The sequence below is a fragment of the Galleria mellonella genome, unplaced genomic scaffold, assembly GCF_026898425.1.
Source record: "Galleria mellonella isolate WM207_F2 unplaced genomic scaffold, CSIRO_AGI_GalMel_v1 utg1634, whole genome shotgun sequence".
NCBI classification, from domain to species: Eukaryota; Metazoa; Arthropoda; class Insecta; order Lepidoptera; family Pyralidae; genus Galleria; species Galleria mellonella.
In genome coordinates, this window is record NW_026442007.1 from 1,584,988 (window position 1) to 1,606,627 (window position 21,640).

The following is a 21,640-nucleotide window of genomic DNA, read 5'->3' on the forward strand; positions in this document are numbered from 1 at the left end:
CCGCGAAGCAGCTTTGCTTTCAGGGCAGCGTTTCGGTTTAAGAATAGTGAAAATTCAGAGAACAGTGGTATAATAACTCAGTTCTCAATCCTCAGTCTTCTCTGTCATTTATGGAGGTTATCACATTGTATTCTCGATGTCTCGGTTCTGTTCTTGTATGACGGTTACCATTTCTCATCAAAGAAAAAAATATTATTAATAATTGGATCTAATAGCTCTATTGCTAGCAATATACCCTATCAGGTCGACCTACACACGGTTTCCCCTGGAATTGCAGTTCATCATATCAATCTTTAACTGTCCACTGCTAAACATAAGTCTCCCCCTTGGGGGTTTTGCCAGTAGTTGCCACGCTTGGCAGGCGGATCGGTAACCGCAGTTAGACTTTGGAGAGGTTTTAAGACGGATGCGGTTGCCCATCCCTCGCCCTCCTTTAGTCGACTCTTACGACACCCACGGGAAAGGAACGCGTAGCCTGTTTTATGTAGTGACCATACGGAATTGTGGTTAATTCTTGTGAATTTGTCACGATGGATTAACCGACCTGCTTTTATCCTCACCTCTCACTGGTGCCCCACCAGCGTTCACTGCTGTTTACTGTTCTAAATATAAAAAACGACATCTTTTTTTACTTAAAAAGCTATATTTTTAACCGAACTGTTTACTTATTCTGTAAGAATTTTGTTATCGCCTATTCAAAGTAAATAAAGTGTTCCGATCTATTCTAACTTTATAGTTTGGTAAGCAAATTCACCTCAGAAGTTACTAAGTACTTTAAAGTATATTTCATAAAAATATTATTTGGAATAATAATGAAAAAAGTATTTTTTGAATTACAAAAAAAATATTTATTTATATGTGTATCATTTATCTGTTTATCAATGATTTTTAAAAATTTAATTTTAAAATAAATAAATGTAAAAAAAAATGACATCACAGTATCGACCATACTCATGTACATCTTATTATGTCAATAAAATAATATAAAAAGTACAGTCATGAATTAAAATAACTAAACATAATAAATCTTGAGTCCTCAAGCATGGCAACGCATGGGGGGTATCATGGGCGAAACAGTATATTCTGTTATGTCCATGGTACTGCTCATGTCTATAGGCGACGGTTATCACTTTCCATCAGGTGGGCCGTCAATTGTCATTCTAAGTTGCATAAAAAAACATGCACACCTGCAATACCCCTTGTATTGTGGGTGATCATGGGCGGCGATAGTCACTTACCATCAGGTGAGCCGCATGCTCGTTTGCCCCCTGTGTTGTAATAATAATGATAATACCTTCTGAATACGAAAACGCCATAACCATTATATATATATTATTAATATTGCACAGTGACAGTCAAGGTTTTCCTTATGTGTCAGACATTTAATTAGCTTTTACTTTGCTAACATAAATAGAATGCTGACATCTGCTTCACAAGCGAAGGATATAGATATACCATAACGGTAATTAGGTGGCATTTACTCTAAGTAAATAGAATAAAGTCCGTATGGTGCATGGCATAGAATAGGCTTCTTCTCCCGTGGGTGTCGTAAGAGGCGACTAAGGAAACTTAATGGTCGAAGGATCGACAGCAGCATCTGTCTTAAAACACCACCAAAGTCTAACTGCAGTTTGCGGTAATTACTGGCCTACCTTCTAACCTAACCTAACCTATCTTCAGCAATGGATGTTCTAACATAAAGCTAGCTTTTAAACACAAATTGCGTACCTATTTCATAGAAAAATCACTTTCTGTTTAAGCTTCTTCTGCTGGTTACTCTGTTTGAGTCATAGATTACTATTTATAATGGAAAACAAGCTAACGGCCCACCTGATGGAAAGTGGTAACCAACGCCTATAGACATGAGCAGTACCATGGACATAACAGAGTATACTGTTTCACCCATGAAACCCCTCATGCGTTGCCATTCCTGAGGACTCAGATGTTATTCCTCTGTACCCTGTAAATTTACGCCATATCCCACCCTTCAAACCGAAACACAGCCATGCAAACACAACTGCTTCACGGTTGAAACACGAATGGGACAGAGGTACCTAAGCAAACGACTTTTGTACAAAGTCTCCCTCTGGTATTTGCTCTTTTATTGCAGTTGTTAATTGTTTTATGTAGTTATATTTAATGTATGTATATATTTATTTATTTAATATTTTATATGTATGTTTATATTATATGAATATATCAATTATTGCTTTATTTTTTTTCTCTATTCAAAAATGCACCGCCCACGTATTTCTCGGTTTGCCCAATGGTTGACTGGTAGAGAACACCGTCCGGTGTTAAGTCCGCCAAATGTACATAGAATTTTACTGTGCATTAAAGTTTAAATAAATAAATAAATATCTGCAGTTAATATTCTTTACTTGATTTAAACTTTATAATACCTATACGAGATATCTGCATACGTCTACCATGAAACAAGATTTTTATTTTATTTCTTTGTAAGAGCGAGCAGCAAGACTTCAACTATGATTACAATTTTTATCTCATGCAAATAGTCCAGGTATATACTAGTGTTGGCTTAATTACTGCTTGCCACGGCTTGCATTCATTATTTTAAAAGACAAGGAATATTTTAAAATTTATTTACTTTTGTTAAACAACATGGAAAATGCCGCGCCGCGTCCTGTGGTCTCTTGTGCCAATGAGGTTAATTTTATGTCAATATTTTTTTTCTATATAAAAACAGAATATTAATAAAAAGTTAAAATAGGTCTCTTTTAAAAATCAAACTGTGTACAACAAAATTTTCCACCATTGAATTATCGCTCAATACTTAATAAATAAACGGTCAAATCGAGAGTCGCCTTTTCTTAAGTCGGTTAATAATAATATTCCCCTTATTCCGTCTACATTTTGAATGAACAATTTAACAGGAAAACTCTCCCGTGCAACTCCCAAGACGAAACATTTTATTAAATAGCAACGTAAAGTTACCTCCATATCTATCTTACTCATTTCCTAAAACTTTTTAATTCCTTAAAAGCTAATACGGACATTTGGAAATGCTAAACTTAATGTACAAGTTTGTTCGCCAGATGGCAGTGTCCGCGAAACTGAGCTAGGGGTGGCTCTATCGATAGAGACAGACAAAAGCTTGGTAGGTACTATGTTTCCTGTGCTTATACTAAGTTAGTCTTGCATCGTTTGCCGCACGATCCGGTCGCGTACGGTCGCGAACTCGAATTCCGAATATATCGACGACTAAGTAATCATCGGGGATGTTTTGTGTTTGTGAAATACTTTACAGTGGCTGAGGGAATATTTTGCTCGTATTGTCACGATTTATAAAGGTAAGTAAGGCTGTGTTTTATTTGTGTAGGATAACTGTATTAGTATTTGTTTGTGATGAATGTTATTTTACATTTTTCGCGATGCATAAGTAAATGTTTGTTTTGCTGGGGTTGAATGTGTTCATTTTGGGGGATTTTTTGATTAACAAGTTAACAATAAATGTTAATTGTTTATATAAAGAAAACAGAGTAGATTTTATTTAGTTTTCTATAACAAAAATTATCGAAAAAAAATTTGTTGATTTACATCTTCTTAGAACGCATTTAACGTATTCGGTAATATAGGTCTTGTAAATTTAATACTTCTATACATAACATTATAAACATGAAATAAATAATACAAAATTTTGATATTCCTATGAACTAATTTTCAATTTTTGTCTCTATCTTCAAGTTTTTTTGTTTAAAAATGTAAATTAAGTGAAGCCATACAAATGTGCATTATTACTATAGTTACATGAAATGCATATTAGAGTTTTCTTTCTTTACACTGAGAAAGTGGTAAACAAGCATATAGACTGTCTAATAGTAAAGGGTCACTGTAGCCTATAGACGCTTGCAGCACCAAGATTGTCACGTGCGCGTTGCCGACCTTGAAGAAATATATCTAGTATAATTTTATTTTTTGCAAAAAAAGAAGTAAAGAGTCATTGTAGCCTATGGACGCTTACAGGACCAAGATTTTTACGTGCACATTGACGAATCTGAATAAGTTAAGCTTCTATAATCTAATCTAGTCTAAATAGGAAGTTTAGTCTCACAAGAAATATTTTGCATGTATATTATATAAGGGTTGTGAAAGCATATGAAGTATGAGACGTAAATATATTAGATTTTCTTCTCCGGTCCTTGACTCTCAAAGACCGAAGTTAGTCGATTATTAGGTAGGGAGATCCCTACCTATCTAATTAACCTGATATGAACGTTATATTACCGATTTTAACTTATACGATAATTATTTGGTGGGACGTAATACAGAGAGTGGTTAGGCATATTAGGTATAGGATATAGTCAATGTTGTTGAAATCTACTCATACACTTAGTCATGTTTATACATAATAATATATATATAAACAGCTTTGTGTTTTTACATATTAACAATGAGCTAATTGAAAAATTTGTAAGGTATCAAACTATTTGCTAAAATAATTAAATTTAGATGTAAACGATTAGAAAATTAGATTAAACTATATAAATATTTGGGACATCAGTAACGTTAATTTGTTATAGTATTTACTAAAATATTTACATAAGAGTAAAAAAAATAGTAATTCAGAAAGAATAATAATAACCGTTTTAGAAGCATACGGCGAGCATGTCATCTTGCTAATATAATAAAATTGTAGCCAGATGACGTCTGTGCATGGAAGATTTTGGATCTTAATAAGATGTTAAAATAATATTTTTTATAAATTTAGTCTATATGTATGTCTGTATATTTGTTACGGAATTACACAATAACTGCTGCACAGAATTAAATTAAATTGTATCCCTGAAGATCTAGCTTAGAAACTGATGTTTACTGATGATGTATTTTCCCTGGATACGCCATTTAGAAATGGTTTTTCCATTACTGATTTCCAGGATTATGTAGTAAAGGGGAAAAAGAAAAAGCGATGCATATACATAAAAAACAGACGAATTAAGAATTTTTCCTTCAGGTATTCAGTTTAATTATTAAAGAACCTACTTGCAAAATTTCAGGACTATAGATTCATTCTCTTTTATCAATACATTAAATACGATTTGTAACTGTTCGCTGTCTGTACATGGAAGATATATAAGAAAAATAATTATTAAGGGACTCAATAGAACCAAAAACTAAAAGAATTTTTATCTGTTTGTCTGTATGTTTGCGCATGCTAGTCTCAGAAACCGCTTAAACAATTTGAACGTGATTTTCACTAATGCGTTGCACTTTACTTCACTTAACATTTAATATTTATTTTATTTCAATCGATTGATAAATAAAAAAAGTTACATGAAATCAATCAATCTAAAGAATCACACATAAAATGTTATAAAATAACCGATCAGTTGTATTGGCTGAAACTTTATGAAGGTATTAGGTACGTGATTATCATTTAAATATTATATTACAATATAAGATCGGATTCATAAAGAGTTTCAATTGAGTCAATATACATATTACGGAAACTACATAGAAGCGGGAAACGCCGCGGGAAACTACTGGTATATATCTATAGATTATTTTTAAATAATTTACTATGTATACATGATTAGTTGTAAAGGTATAAAACATGCCATACCATCCAGTGATGATTTTTCTTTTTTCCTCAAAGAACAAATTCGAAAATTCAAAATATTTATTTAAATTTCCATACAGGCCACGCGGGTCGACTACGCAGCGATGAACGATTTAGTATGAGAAGTTGAACAAAATATTTTTAGAATGTAGCAATTCCTTTTAGGGCAAGTTGTTTACATTAATTCTGTTGTTGTGTTTCGATTTGGGCTTCTCCTCTTTGCGATTAATACTTATTTATTTATTCTTTACTGTATTGTATTGTAAAATCTTTATTGTACATAATTTACATTGGACATTAAAAGATTTAATGGCGGACTTATTGCATAAAGGGATCTCTTACAGTCAACCTTTGAGAAGCTGAAAGAAAACTATAGAATATTCAAGGGTAAAAACTGCACAGCTAAATATAAACTCAATAATTATCTAGTTAAATCTGTACATATAATACAATAAGAAATAACTGTATACGCCTACATGTGTTAATAATAATAATACATAAAAAGTAAAATAAAATTACTACATAAATACATAATAATACACCTACACACATAAATATTTTAATTGAACAATAAAATTTGTACAAATGGCGACCCGAATGTCATATGACATTCTCTACCAACTAAGCATTAGGTAAAAATCGAAAGTGTTTGAGGGTAGTGGTAGCGAAAAAACATTATTTAAAAAAATTAATTAATCTATTTAAATAAATTACTTATTTATTATATTACATTATGGGATAAGCAGGGAGAGATTAACATCCAAAGGTTGCCTAGAAGAGATCGCTCTTAGCGATAAGGTCGCCCATTGTTTTCTCATTGTGATTATTTCTTGTAATTGTTTACATTTATAATAAGTTTACTATTGTAATCTTTTGGAGGAAACAATAAAGAGTATGTATCTATCTATCTAATTCTCTAATCTTATTGTACGTATAATTTCTTATGTAATCCCATCGCTGCTGCTGAATGTTGCAGTAATATACATATAATTAACGCCATGTGGCTTCGGCATAGAATGGGCCATCACTTTATTTCCCGTGGATTTCGTAAGAGATGACTAAGAGAAATTAATGATCGAGAGATGGGTACAAGCGTGTTCCTTAAAACACCACCAAACCCTAACTATGGTTGCCAACCCTCTTGCCAAGTGTGGTATAATGTAGTGAGTAGTTAATATGATGATGTTAATGATCTATAAAATGGTGTATACATGATTATTTACTATTTAATTAAAAAATCATTATAATCTTATTATATATGCCAATATATTTTACAAGATACCTATAGCTTCGCCCCCGATTGTATTGAGACATCGAATAGCCTTTCTTAAGAAGCAAGCTAACAAATGCATAAACAATTTTAACCTATTTTCATATCTTTTTTAAAAAACTCCATGCTGTAGTCTCTTGGAAAAACCTCGACAGGAAGTTTATTACATAACCTGAGCGTTCGTGTGAGGAAATATCTCTGAAACCGCGCTGTACGCGACCATCTAGGCTCTAAGGTATAAGGGTGAACTCCCTTTCAATGGTGAGCTGTACGACGGTAGAAGGTAGACATGGGTATCATACTGAACAATTCCTCTGAGTACAGTCCGTTGTATAAGCGGTAAAACACGCAGAGTGAGATAAAGTGCTTTCTAACAAAATTATTTATTAAGTACAAAATACTATATTGAATTACAAATGGAACAAGTCATATGTCTGACGGCTTTACCATGTACTGCTGTTATCGATACATATATAAGTAAAATTTCAAAATATGAACACTGCCATATCGCACCCTTCAAATCGAAACACTGCCATGCAAATAAAACTGCTTCACGGTAGAAACACGAATGGGACAGAGGTACGCAATTAAACAACTTTTGTACAAAGTCTCCCTCTGGTGTCTGACATTTCCAATTTTATAACTTGAATTTAACATAATGTTGTCTTTATTATTGTTATTTATTTTATAAACTTAAAAATTATAAATATAAATATGACTTGCCTTTATGTGACGGAAAATTGTTAAATATGCCGCAAGCGTCTACAGCTCGCGTTCAGGGGCCAAGGCACGCAGTCAGGTTCGTGCTCGCGTCACTGTCGCTCATGATTAAGGGTCACGAGTTGATTCCGAAACTAGTTGAGCTTTTTCATTCTAATTACACTTAATTTAAACTGGTAGTTATTATATTTAAATATAATGTATGTTTACTAATCTTTTAATAATAAAAAACTGTCAAAATTACATTGGTTAATATAAATATGAACTATTTGTATACCAAAATGACCCATTCGTGTTTCAACCGCGAAACAGTTGTGTTTGCATGGCTGCGTTTCGGTTTGATGGGTGGGATAAGGCAGTGAATTTACAGAATACAGAGAAATAACACTTGAGTCCTCAGGAATGACAACGCATGGGGGGTATCATGGGCGAAACAGTTATATGTTATGTCCATGGTACTGCTCATGTCTATATGCGACGGTTACCACTTTCCATTAGGTAGGCAGTCAGCTTGTTTGCCATTCTAATTTGCATAAAAAAATATTACCGTTGAGCGTTTAAGGCGCTAAGTAGTAACAAACAAACAGATTCCCTTTTCCATTTCTAATATAAGTATAGATAGATAGAAGACAAGCATTCAATCCGTTGGTAAGCGGTTATTATAGTAAACGGACCCCTGTAATGCCAGGGGTATTGCGTTCCCGTTGCCGACTTTGGGGAAATCCTTTAACACCATTCCTTTAGAACTCTATAAGAAATCTCGGCGTGGATGACGGCTCGTTATACATGGTGTTATCGAAACCATTGGCATCTTAAGATAGTACTGTAACAGAGAAATTGAATATTTTATCCTAAAAGGAAGGTAAGTCGAAAAACCACAGAAAAAATTTCGCCACTCGTAGTGACCAGAGACTATAAAATGAACTAGAGTATAAAATGGTGACTATTCAAATATATATAATATATATATATATATATATATATATATATATATATATATATATATATATATATATATATATATATATATATAAATTGTTTACTTCGATAGATAAGGTTGATCAAAGAGGACTTATTTTGTTTTACCATCCATTATTATGTACTGTTAACTATGTATCACAAAATATAATAAATAAATAAAATGAATTTAAAATATTTTTTAATTATTTAAATAATAATTCCGAAAATAAGAAACAGAAACTAAAACTAATAATAATAATTTATCTCAGACTACAGTTTAGTCCACTTTGTTAGTAACAATTTTTTAAATTTTATAACTACCGGTTTAACTTCCGTATAAATAGAACGAGAAAGCTCGACTAGTTTCGGCATCAATTCGTGATCATTAATAATGAGCGGCCGTGCTGCGAGCGCGAGCTGTAGGCGCTCGCGGCACCGTCACAGATAAGAAAGATGGCGTTCGGAAATCATCGGGTATGAACGGTTGGGATCCGTAGTCTTTCTCTTCGTATATTGTTGAGATATAACGCTGTGATTAACGGACATACGGACAAAGCCGCATAAGGGTTTCTCTGTACCATTTTGGTACGGAACCCTAAAAAGAGTTTCATATTTTTTTTGTCATTGTACGTCAACTCATGTTTCTTTGAATGTAATTTAGTTTCGCTAGTAGTCATTTCAATTGACTGTATAATTCGAGTGTTTGTATGCGAAAGCTTCTCAGAATTTGTATTGTACGCGACCATACAATTCTGATGTATATACTCGTAATATGAACGCCTCCTCAATGGAGTGGAACACCAATAAACTAGCTTTTTTTTTTAAATGGATTATATCCATTATACGAAATCATGACATATTTTTTAATGGGTGATAATGGAATGGTAAAAGCACCAGTGAAGGATGATAGATGAGGTTGAAGTAGGTCAGTTAGCCCATCGTGACGAATTCAACAAGAATTGTTCACGATGGTTTCCAGGGGGAACCACGTGGAGGTCAACCTAATAAGGTATATTGCTAGCAATGGGTCTGTCAAACTCCATTGCTAACAATCCTTTTCCCCCTAACAAACTAGCTTTATGCCCGCTACTTCGTACACGTGGATTTCTAAAGTAAAAAACTGTAAGTAAATATACCACTTGTAGATGATATGTGGAGATAAAACATATACCTGTTTTGAAGTTAGACTTTCAGTAATGTAACTGTAAAAACTGCATTCAGTTTGATGCAGCAGCTCTCAAGTGATTACGAAATAAACATACAAGATGAAACATAGAGGATGAAAAATTCCTGGTTGCCAAATTTTAGAGATGGCAACCCTACCTAAAACTAAGGCCTTCTGTTCCTGATACCGGAGTACCAGTGTCACTGAGTTATTGCTCATTTATCCCTTCATATATTATGTTTTTGTTTCGGAACTTCAAAGCTATATGAAATAGTCGACGATATTTTTTATTGCCTACTGCAAGAGAGTTATCTTTTAGTGCGTAGGTAGATATATACATATATGTATGTATGTGTATAGGGTGATCTCGAAGCCAGTACCATCCTTTTAAAGGACTATTCTACCAGTGAGCCTGTTTATTATTTTTAAACAAAGAGTCAAAACGACAAGAAAAATTTTGTCTCTGTTAGTCTGATTTAGTAGAAGAAACTATTTTTTTTTTAATTTTTTTTAAATTTTAGATGATATTTTATACATATATGAAAAAAGACTACCACAAAATACGTTATTTTTTTTTATTTCTCCTGATATATGTAAATATGTGTTCAATATTCCTCATTTCCTCCTATCATAGTAGATAGAATAATAAAAAACCGGCCAGTTGTGAGTTGAACTCACTCGCCGAGAGTTCTGTACATAAAATATCTATAAAAAGGTTTGTTTTCTTTAGACAAAAAATATTTTAACACGTATATTCGCCGTTCTTTCAAAAATATACTGTAATACCAAGAGAAATAAAATAGTGTTAGGATATTTATATTTTTTTTTATAAAAACGATCTGTATTAGCTGTATTCCGTGACTTGGCCCGTGTGAATCAGTATACAAAGTATTCTATGTTTTTTTTATACAACGTAGAGTGGCAAACAAGCTGACGGCCCACCTGATGGAAAGTGGTAACCGTCGCCTATAGACATGAGCAGTACCATGGACATAATAGAGTATACTGTTTCGCCCATGATACCCCTATGCATTGCTATTCCTGAGGACGGCAACGCATAGGGATGGGACATGGAATGAGACAGAGGTGCAAGCAATCGACTTTTGTACAAAGTCTCCCTCTGGTTGTTTGTTTGTTTTACTTGTATTCTATTTACCTTGTACACCTTTTTACGTGTACCTTTCCTGCACTATATTACCCGCTTATCATTTTCTCTCTCACTGCATTGGCTGAAAGAGATCTCTTTCAGAGATAAGTCCACCCTTGCTAACAAGTTGTTCAACTAATCGCTGTCCCTTTTTATATGCAATACCAAATGCAATAAGGAATATATAAAATGTTAGTTAATGTACAAACAAAAACGGTCGATTCTCTGCGGCCATTTTTTCGAAAGAAATACTACATTACTGTCGAGGCCGGAAATAAAGCAATTGACGACCGAGTAATATTGAAGGGACGAAGCAAAGTCGAGTGCTTCCGAAGTAATCCCAAAAGTACGGGGCGCCAGCCGAGTCCTTTTTAACTGTAAGAGTCCGTTATTTGGTATTTAAGCCGAGACTTTTATAGTTGCCTTTGTCCAATTTGCGAGGAAACATTACATAAACTATAATAAAATTCAAAATGTATAAAAGTTTATTGCATATTATAAAGTTAAATTGGCATTCGTATAGTTAAACAACGAGTGTTGAAAATGTTTGTAGGGTTAAATCTGGGACTGGCTGAGAACCAGCGCTGTGAAGCTGTACACATTGCGCTGGGACACTCACAGCATCAGCTGAGCCCATTCCTTTTGACCTGGTATGGGACACTTCTTGTATATGTATTTTCTATTTATACAATATAAAATATAGAAAGCAAATAAATAAATAAATAAATATTTTCTATTCTATTATATTGTATTATATATATTCTATAGAGATAAGTCCACCCTTGCTCACAACATTTATAAATACATTATTTTATATGTAATGTACAAATACAATAACGAAATATATAATATATATATATATATATATATATATATATATATATATATATATATATATATATATATATATATATATATATATATATATATATATACACACATACATATCTGTCACGCCTGTCTTCAGTTGGGCTAGACAGAAACAATAGAATGCCAAATGCTCATATCAGCACTATACACACCCACACACACATATATATATATATATGAATACTGATAAACAATATAAATATATTTGGCTGTTAATTTGATCACACAGGGTTACACTCTGGGTTCGTTGCATGCGTCCGTGTAGCCTAACTTCAGACTGCAGCTGAAAATCAGTGCTTTGCTTTTAAGCAATATCATCACTGAGCTGTAGCCTATTTGGGTCACTGCGACGCACATGGCGGAAACATATTTCCGTATTTTATCTTTTGTTTTATTTAAAAAAAAGTGTAATTAATTTGATTGTATGAACTCATTTGTTAATTTACATGTATCAGAAATGGCTCAAATAAAGTGTTTATCTATCTATACTTATAATTTATATTATTTATTTATTTCTTATTGTACACAAAAATTATAAACATAATATATATAAAATAAAGATGTACAAGAGGCGAGCTTAACTCTGTAAGAGTTCTCTTCCAGCAAACCCTGAGTGGAAAGGAGGAAACAGTATGGTTGCTTCTATTAAGAGACAATAAATATATTGACATATATACAATGTAACTCATAATTAAATTCAAAATACATACATATCTGTATATAATAATACATATATACATAAACATAAAACATCTCTTCATATACAAAATACGTACATACTACCTTTTTAGTACTAACGTATATAATCTTGGAGTTATTTATACTAATACTATAAAGATGAAAGACTTGATTTTTTATATGTTTGTTTATAACAGGTAAACTTAAAAACTGCTTAACCAATTTTGAAAATTCTTTCATCTATAGTAAGCTAAATCTTTCCTGCCCCGGCAAAGAATAGGCCACCCCTTCCTTTCCCGTGGGTATCGTAAGAGGCGACTAAGGAAGCTTATGGTGGAGGGATGGGCTGCAGCGTCTCTTTTAATACATCAACAAAAGCTAAACTGCGATTGCCAACTTTCCTGCCAAGCATGGCAACTACTGGCAAAACTCCCCTTATGGAGGAGGCTATATTCAGCAGTGGACGTTCAATGGCTAATATAACTACAATAAGCTATATTATCAGGTATAGAGAGAGAGAGAGAGAGGAAGATAGAGAGAGAGGGAGAGAGAAAGAGAGGAAGATAGAGAGAGGGAGAGAGAAAGAGAGGAAGATAGAGAGAGGAAGACAGAGAGAGAGAGAGGGAGAGAGGGAGAGAGAGAGGAAGATAGAGAGAGAGAGAGGGAGAGAGGGAGAGGAAGATAGAGAGAGAGAGGGAGAGAGAGAGGGAGAGAGAGGAAGATAGAGAGAGAGAGGGAGAGAGAGAGGGAGAGAGAGGAAGATAGAGAGAGAGAGAGATGGAGAGGGAGAGAGGGAGAGAGAGAGGAAGATAGAGAGAGAGAGAGAGAGGGAGAACGAATATTGTGCTTTATTGTAGTGCACTTTTAGCATTTGGATAAAAAACAGTATCGCATATATAAATAATTTGTAAAAAACTATATAAACTAATTTACTACTAAATATACTAAATATTTGTCTTTTTGGAAAGAACAATTAGTCGAGTCTATTTCTCCTCCTGTACAAAGCTAAACTAATATTATAAATAACAAGGATTTAATTTTATTATTTGTAATGGATAGACACAAAAAATATTTATGTAATAGATTTTAATATTGTTTTGATTTCAAAACTAAACCATTGAACTGACCAATCTGTAAGTATATCCTTTTAGATAAAAGAAAAAACCAAATCGGTTTACAACTGATGGAGTTATGAAGTTACAAATATAAAAGAAAGGGGGAAAGGGATTGTTAGCAATGGAGTTTGACAGCCCCATTGTTAGCAATATGCCCTATTAGGTCGACCTCCACGTGGTTCCCCCTGGAAACCATCGTGAACAATTCTTATTGAATTCGTCACGATGGGCCAAGTGACCTGCTTCATCCTCACCTATCATCCTTCACTGGTGCCCCGCCGGTATATACCGATAGCGCGGGTTGGGTTACCATTCCATTATTACCCATTAAAAAAATATAAAAGAAATAACTTCTTCTTTTTTAAGTAGGTTGAGAATACACTAGAGTGAGACTTTGTATAAAAGTATGTATAAAATACTTCTAGCTAAAGAAAGCTATATTATCACCAAGTAACATGACTTCTATTTTATTTACGAAAACATTAGAGATATCTCTACACAATTTTCCCGTGCAAAGTCGGGGCGGTACGCTAGTATTAAAAAGATGTCGTAAGATAACAGCACCTATATATAAACTAGTTGTGGCCCTCCCAATCGCCGTAAGGAGGGTAAAAATAAGCCACGCATGAAATCTATTAACTTAACTGCATTTGGCAGACGAATCGAACTCTAATCGAAGGGTCGCCGTCGAAATGTCTCGGAGAGCCGACAATTTTCCCATAAGACGTCAACAACTAACGCATTAATCCACCCTTATAAAATAATCTCAAGCCCCTTTTTTCCTTAAATCCCTTTTATTTTATTAACGAGGGAGGTGGGAGAAATTGGGATACTGTCATTATTCCGTTCAAACTCGATAAGAGATTGTCCTTTCATAAAATTAGGTTTCCACTACGATTGAAAGGAGAATGGATGAGGTTGGGGAGAGTAGGTGACCGAGTCATGACTATTTACAAATACACCTGTGCTGAAACTAATATTGTCGACGGCTTTACTTGTATAAATTAATAAAAGGTGACCTTATTTGTTAATTTAAGATTATTATGGTACAACTATGTAACTATTTGTTTGGGTACCTCTGTCCCATTCGTGTTTCAACCGTTAAGCAGTTGTGTTTGCATGGCTGTGTTTCGGTTTGAAGTGTGGGATATGGCGTGAATTTACAGGGTACAGAGGAATAACACCTGAGTCCTCAGGAATGGCAACGCATGGGGGGTATCATGGGCGAAACAATATATTCTGTTATATCCATGGTACTGCTCGTGTCTATAGGCAACGGTTACCACTTTCCATCAGGTGGGCCGTCTGCTTGTTTGCCATTCTAAGTTGTATAAAAAAAAAAAACTAAATAAAATTGATCGCTATTTTTAATTCGTTATCATTTAATGAAATTATTTTTTATTATAAAGTAGTGATTTCACTAATGAAAAATCACAAGCTATGATTTTCACAGTTGTTCACATTGTTCAGTTAAATAGCAATTTTATTGTTTTAGTTTTTTTTTTTTTTTTATACAACTTAGAATGGCAAACAAGCTGACGGCCCACCTGATGGAAAGTGATAACCGTCGCCTATAGACATGAGCAGTACCGTATCCAAATATGTTACACAAATATAGAAAACAAAAAGAATACATATGTAATATCTCTCCCCCCCCTCCTAACCCCTCCACTACAGATTATGCTCATTTACAGCCAATATATTCCGCAATATATGACATCTTTGAAGTGTAGCTGAATTCCATCGGAGATTTGGAAAAATATAAATCTACGCCTAACCCTTCCGTCAGAGTATCTGAAGTGAACAGAATATTTCATACGCGTTCTTGAGTTCAAATATACGCGATTGCCCTCACAGCCAGCGACTTGTGGGTTAGCAATAAAAAAATGTTGACGTAGTGTAAAAGAAAACAGTAGTCTAATTAGAGATTAAAAATACTTTTTTTGAGTAAAAAAAAAAAAATACTTCGACAGTAATGCAAATAAAATGGTATTAAAATGGGAGTATATATATGGGAATCTATTGTTAGTATGTTTTTATGTGTATTGTTAGACAGAATCAGACAAAATACAGTAATTAAGAATGGAACAGTAACACCGTCTACGCTAACGGTGTACACTGGCGGGGCATCAGTGAGGGATGATACGCGAGAATGAATAGGCAGGTCAGTTAGCCCATCGTGATGCCCAATACACTTGGAATTCAAGACGATGGTTCCCAGGAGGGACCACATCGAGGTCGAACTGACAAGGTATATTGTTAGCAATGGGACTGGTAATCCGTATTCTTAATAGGTATACATTATAAGTTGTTATTCTCTTTACCTATTTCAATAATGAAGTACCGCGTTTGTGATTCAGTTTTCATCCCAAAGGTTGTCTAGTAGAGAATGGTACTAGCATTAAGTCCATCTTTTGTAACATATTTTCTTTTAGTGAAAAAAGTTATTTAAATAAATGAATAAACAGTAGTAATCCATTTATCCCTTTCATTTTTCTACACTGTAACGTAGCAAGGTTTCCAATTATATCAGAAGGCACCTTTATTTATCTCTTTCCCTATTTGTATAATTCGCATTGACGTAGAAGGTCACTAGGGAGGCTCGATCCATTATCAGGTTTTGACCCTATTATGGTTACAAGGTTTGCCTATATACATTAGGAGATATGTATACAAAAGGGATGTGCTATTTGGATATAATTAAAGATAAATTAAATGATTAATCAGATATCCATTCCGTTTTTTTTTTAATTAAATCGATAAACTGTATCTCGTTATGTAGGCGCGTATCGATGTTAATTCAATTTCATTTATTTTAATCATGATTCCTTTTTGTTTTTATACGACTGTTGACGGAAAGCGAAAAATGTTTTTAGGCGTTTGTTTGTTATTTATTATTTAGCATTTTAATTATAAGTTGTCTGCTTGGGTACTTCTGTTCCATTCGTGTTTCTGCAGTGAAGTTGTTGTGTTTGTCTGGCTGTGTTTTGGTTTAAAGGGTGAGATATGGTAGTGAATTTACAGGGTACAGAGGAATAACACCTGAGTTCTCAGGAATGGCACGCATGGGTGGTATTATGGGCGAAACAGTATACTCTGTTATGACCATGGTACTGTTTATGTCTATAGATGACAGTTGTCACTGTTCATAAGATGGACTATCAGAATGTTTACCATTCTAAGTTGCAAAAAAATTGTCAATTATACGCGCTTTGACAAAAAAATATATCCAGTTTTACCTAGTAGAACAATGTTGTAGACTAATGCCACATTTAACATATCTTTGGCCACTAAAGATCGGCGGCTAAACGTAGCAGGCAAATTTAAATTCAGTAATACGTTTTCTGTCAATTGTTAAATCCCAGTGTTAGTTTAAAATAGGCTCTATAGAAATAGCTATTTATAAGCTTTAAGTAAGACAGAACAAAGCAGTTATCGGCATGCCGATCTTCCGTCGACGGAAGATCGGCGCGGAAGATCGGCAACGGTGCACTGCATGTAGGCGTAGCTGTTCTGATGTATCGTATTCGTAGTTATTCATACGAAAGATCGGCGACCGTAGATATACTAAATGTGGCGCGGGCCTACAAAGTGCTAATGGCGTCCACTTAATTAATTAATATTAATTTTTAATCACATCCTGTACTGTTATATTTGGATCATTGATATAGATGTCACTGTAATTCACCAGAGTCTGATAACTATATCCAACCGTCCCACCATAATCAGTTGAACATTGATATCTCATCCGTCACGGGGCCAGACGTTTCATGTTTACCCACACGAAACAGTACAAAAGTAAATAAATGCAGCACTGTACATGAAACCATCAGGAGAACAATTGTTTATTCAGATGAATTTGGCAAGGATTTAGGTAGTTTATTATCGAACTGCCTCTCGCAACAAGTAATAAATAATTGTTTTCCAGGATCAGGTATATATAAGATTATAAAAAATATAGTAAATGAAAAATATGATATTCACACGACCCTAGTAATAGCGTTAGGGAATTGTTTGCATATGCGTAAATCTGATATAGTTAATTTAATAAAATCATTATATAATATAGTGGAGCTTGGTATAGGTAAAATATTATTATGCGCATTTCCCTACTCTCAATCCCTGACTAATGAACAGAATAAGTTCATTTATAGTATAAATAATTTAATTTATTCGATGACATATCATTGTAATGATATATTTTATTTTGAAAGTAACAAATTTGTTACAAATTATTATATGACGGGAGGTAATTTTTATCTTCCTAAAAAAACAAAAAAAGACTATTGCTAGTTTACTAGCGTATAACATTTATGATCCCATTATAAGTAGTATAACGGGTTTAATTAGTAATATTAGTAATTATACTAATAATGTGACATGTGTTAATTTAAACTAACATCTACGACATTGGTTAAGCCACAGGATATGGTCATTATTCATCAAAATATTCGTGGCTTCTCCAGCAAAGAATTAGAATTAAGTCTTTTCTTAGAATCTAACAATGTACGGGTGTTATGTCTGACAGAACATTGGCTTAAACAATATGAAATAATTTGTCCTTTTGAACATTATAATATAGCTAGTTTTTTTGCTAGGAACAATGCCATTCATGGCGGGTCAATTATTATTTTAAAAAATGATGTAGAATATAAAAACCGTCAAGACATTGTAAATATTTCTATTGAGCAAACAATTGAACTATCTTGCGTAGAATTAGTTACTTGTATAATAATTTGCGTTTATCGTCCGCCATCGGCTTGTTTTGATTCTTTTGAACTGGCTATGGAGGAAGCATTGAGACGAGTCGCACGGAGGAATAAAACATTATTTGTATGTGGCGATTTTAATGTTGATTTATTATCGGAATGCTCAATAAGCTTAAGATTGATTAACTTATTTAAATCATTTAATTTGCACAATCTTTTTTTAGAACCCACTAGGGTCGCAGGAAATTCTGCCACTTGTATAGATAATGTTTTTTGTAATTGTGAAGTAAAGGTGAAAATGAATTTCGACTGTCTTGGATCTGATCATTACGGACAAAAAGTTATAATTGAAACTAAGGGATCCAAAGGGACTCAAACAATTACATGCAGACAAATAACACAAAAGAATTTGGCACGTTTTAAAAATAAAATTGAACATAAAATATCTAGTGTCATAGTACCTCAATATGACCCGGACATTGTATGTGAACATATTTTTAATTTAATTGAACATGAAGCTAGCAGTGAAAAACATTTTCAACTAGTGTAAAATCAAAGTTTTGTGACTGGGCCACGTTTGGTATTTATAAGTCTAGGGCTAATCTTTACGAACTTTACGAAAAACGAAGCTATATATCCGATCCCTTATTTCATGAACATGTAAAATCTTATTCGAAAATATTTAAAAAGGTTTGTCATACAGCTAAGTCTCTCTATTTAGGTAAAATAATAACTAAATCTAAAGATAAAATAAAAGCCACTTGGAAAGTAATAAATAGCGAAACTGGAAAAGTTAATTTTCAAAATAGCAAAATAGCTTTAAATATTAATAACAAATTGGTAAATTCCGACACAGAGGTCGCGCATACATTCGAATCTTATTTTACTAATATTCCATTAATTACGACACAGGCTCTAAAATCTTCCCCGTCTGCTGCTGAAACTTTACTAACAGACAATGTTAGCAAGTCATCAGCTGTATTTAACTTTAGACATACATTATCAGTAGAAATAATGAAAATATTCAAACAACTTAATAATAAAAAAACAGAGGATCTATGGGGTATATCTGTTAAAATACTGGATAGTGTAATGGAAATTATTGCGCCCTCTCTTGCTTTTATTTTCAATAAATGTATAGATGAAGGTAAATTTCCTAACATAATGAAAATTAGTAAAATCATACCGCTTTTTAAATCTGGAGATAGGAGTGACCCAATAAATTATAGACCTATATCTATACTCCCAGCACTCAGTAAAATTTTTGAAAAAATAATCCTTATGCAACTTGTCAGTTATTTCAATTTAAATAATTTAATCCACAATAGTCAATTCGGTTTTTCCAAAGGTCGTTCAACTACAGACGCAGGTGCAGAGTTGCTTAGACACGTGTTTGCTGCATGGGAAACTAAAATGGATGTGATAGGTGTTTTTTGTGACCTTTCTAAGGCTTTTGATTGCGTTGATCATAATACATTGCTAAAAAAACTTGCTTTTTATGGCGTCAAAGACAATGCTTTAAATTTAATAAAATCTTATCTATCTGATAGAATACAGAAAGTGAAGATTAGCAACGCTACGTCTGACGGGTCACTTGTGCAAATGGGTGTACCTCAAGGATCTATTCTCGGTCCATTTTTATTCCTAGTTTACATTAATGATCTCCCATATGCCATGCAGGATAGATGCGGCATAGTATTGTTTGCAGACGATACTTCATTGATTTTTAAAGTTAATAGAATGACTAATAATTATGACGATGTAAATAGTGCTTTGCGGCGTCTCCTGCACTGGTTTACAACTAACAATCTTATGTTAAACGCTAAAAAAACAAAATGTGTTAATTTCTCTCTATCTAAAAGTTTTAATACTAATTGCAATATTAAATTAAATGACGAATCTCTCGAATTTATAGAATCTACTGTCTTTCTAGGAATCACACTAGATAATAAAACACAATGGGGTGCACAAATTCAAAGCCTTGCAGCGAAACTAAGTTCAGCAGCTTTTGCCGTGCGTAAAGTTAGACAGTACACTGATACTGATACTGCTAGATTAGTCTATTTTAGTTATTTTCATAGTTTACTCTCTTATGGAATATTACTATGGGGAAAAGCGGCAGATATTAAGAATATATTCATATTACAAAAACGTGCCGTTCGAGCGATCTACTGTATGAAGAGTCGTGACTCATTAAGAGAGAAATTCAAAGAGGCAAATATTCTCACCGTTGCTTCTCAATTTATATATTCAAATATTCTATATGTTCATAAAAATCTTGACTTATTTCCAAAAAACAGCAATATTCATAATATTAATACTAGATTTAAAGACAAACTTGCTGTCCCCAAGTATCGTTTAGAAAAAGTTAATAGGTCTTTTATGGGAATAGGTATAAAAATTTACAATAAGATACCAAAGGATATGTTGGAATTACCCTTAAATAAATTCAAAATATCTGTTAAATCATATTTACTGAGCAAAGCCTATTACTCACTAAACGATTACTTGAATGACGAGTGTGCATGGCAATAGTTGTTCATGCACTGAATTTTCATTTAATGTTAGACATAGACACCTATATAAATATACATTGTAAATAAACTGGCTTTAAAAAAAAAAAGTTATTCAATTGAGTTTCTTGCCAGTTCTTCTCAATTGGATCTATATACCAAACTGGACGGTAGGGTAAATATAAAATTATAATGTAAAAATTTGACGTTCATAAGCGGCTAAAATGTCCTACATGAATAAATGATTTTTTGAATTTTGAATTTGAATTTTGAATTTTGAATTGACACATACAGGTTGATAGATTTTAATAAACGGAATTTCGTTAGAATTGTTTCGCTTATAGAAGCAATATTTTACGTGATGGTACCATAAAATAAGCATGTAGACCAAAATCTTAACGATTAAGACTTTTTGGCTTTAAGTCCACTTGTCTTTGGCTACTTGGATTATTGACGCATAGTATACAATTTGATAGATTTTAATAAACGGAATTTCGTTAGAATTGTTTTGGTTGTAGAAGCAAAGCTCTACGTCATGGTACTATAAAATAAACATGTAGACCGAAAACTAACTCAGGACTTTGTACAAAAGTCGATTGCTTGGGTACCTCTGTCCCATTCGTGTTTCTATCGTGAAGCAGTTGTGTTTGCATGGCTGTGTTTCGGTTTGAAGGGTGGGATATGGCGTGAATTTACTGGGTACAGAGGAATAACATCTGAGTCCTCAGGAATGGCAACGCATGGGGGTATCATGGGCGAAACAGTATACTCTGTTATGTCCATGGTACTGCTTATGTGTATAGGCGACGGTTACCACTTTCCATCAGGTGGGCCGTCAGCTTGTTTGCTATTTCAAAATTGTATAAAGAAAGGAAAAAAATATATCACATAAATAAAAATCTATTTTTAATAATA

General features: G+C 33.5%; 1 protein-coding gene across 1 annotated transcript in view; it reads left to right on the forward strand.

Annotated features, from left to right (window-relative positions):
* Positions 1 to 3,168: 3,168 nt before the first annotated feature.
* Positions 3,169 to 21,640, forward strand: part of LOC113514056 (connectin-like) — a 263,683-nt gene continuing 245,211 nt past the window's right edge. The window contains exon 1 of the mRNA XM_052892627.1: positions 3,169 to 3,311. The gene's annotated coding sequence lies outside the window, so the exon portion shown is untranslated. The remainder of the gene's footprint in view (positions 3,312 to 21,640) is intronic.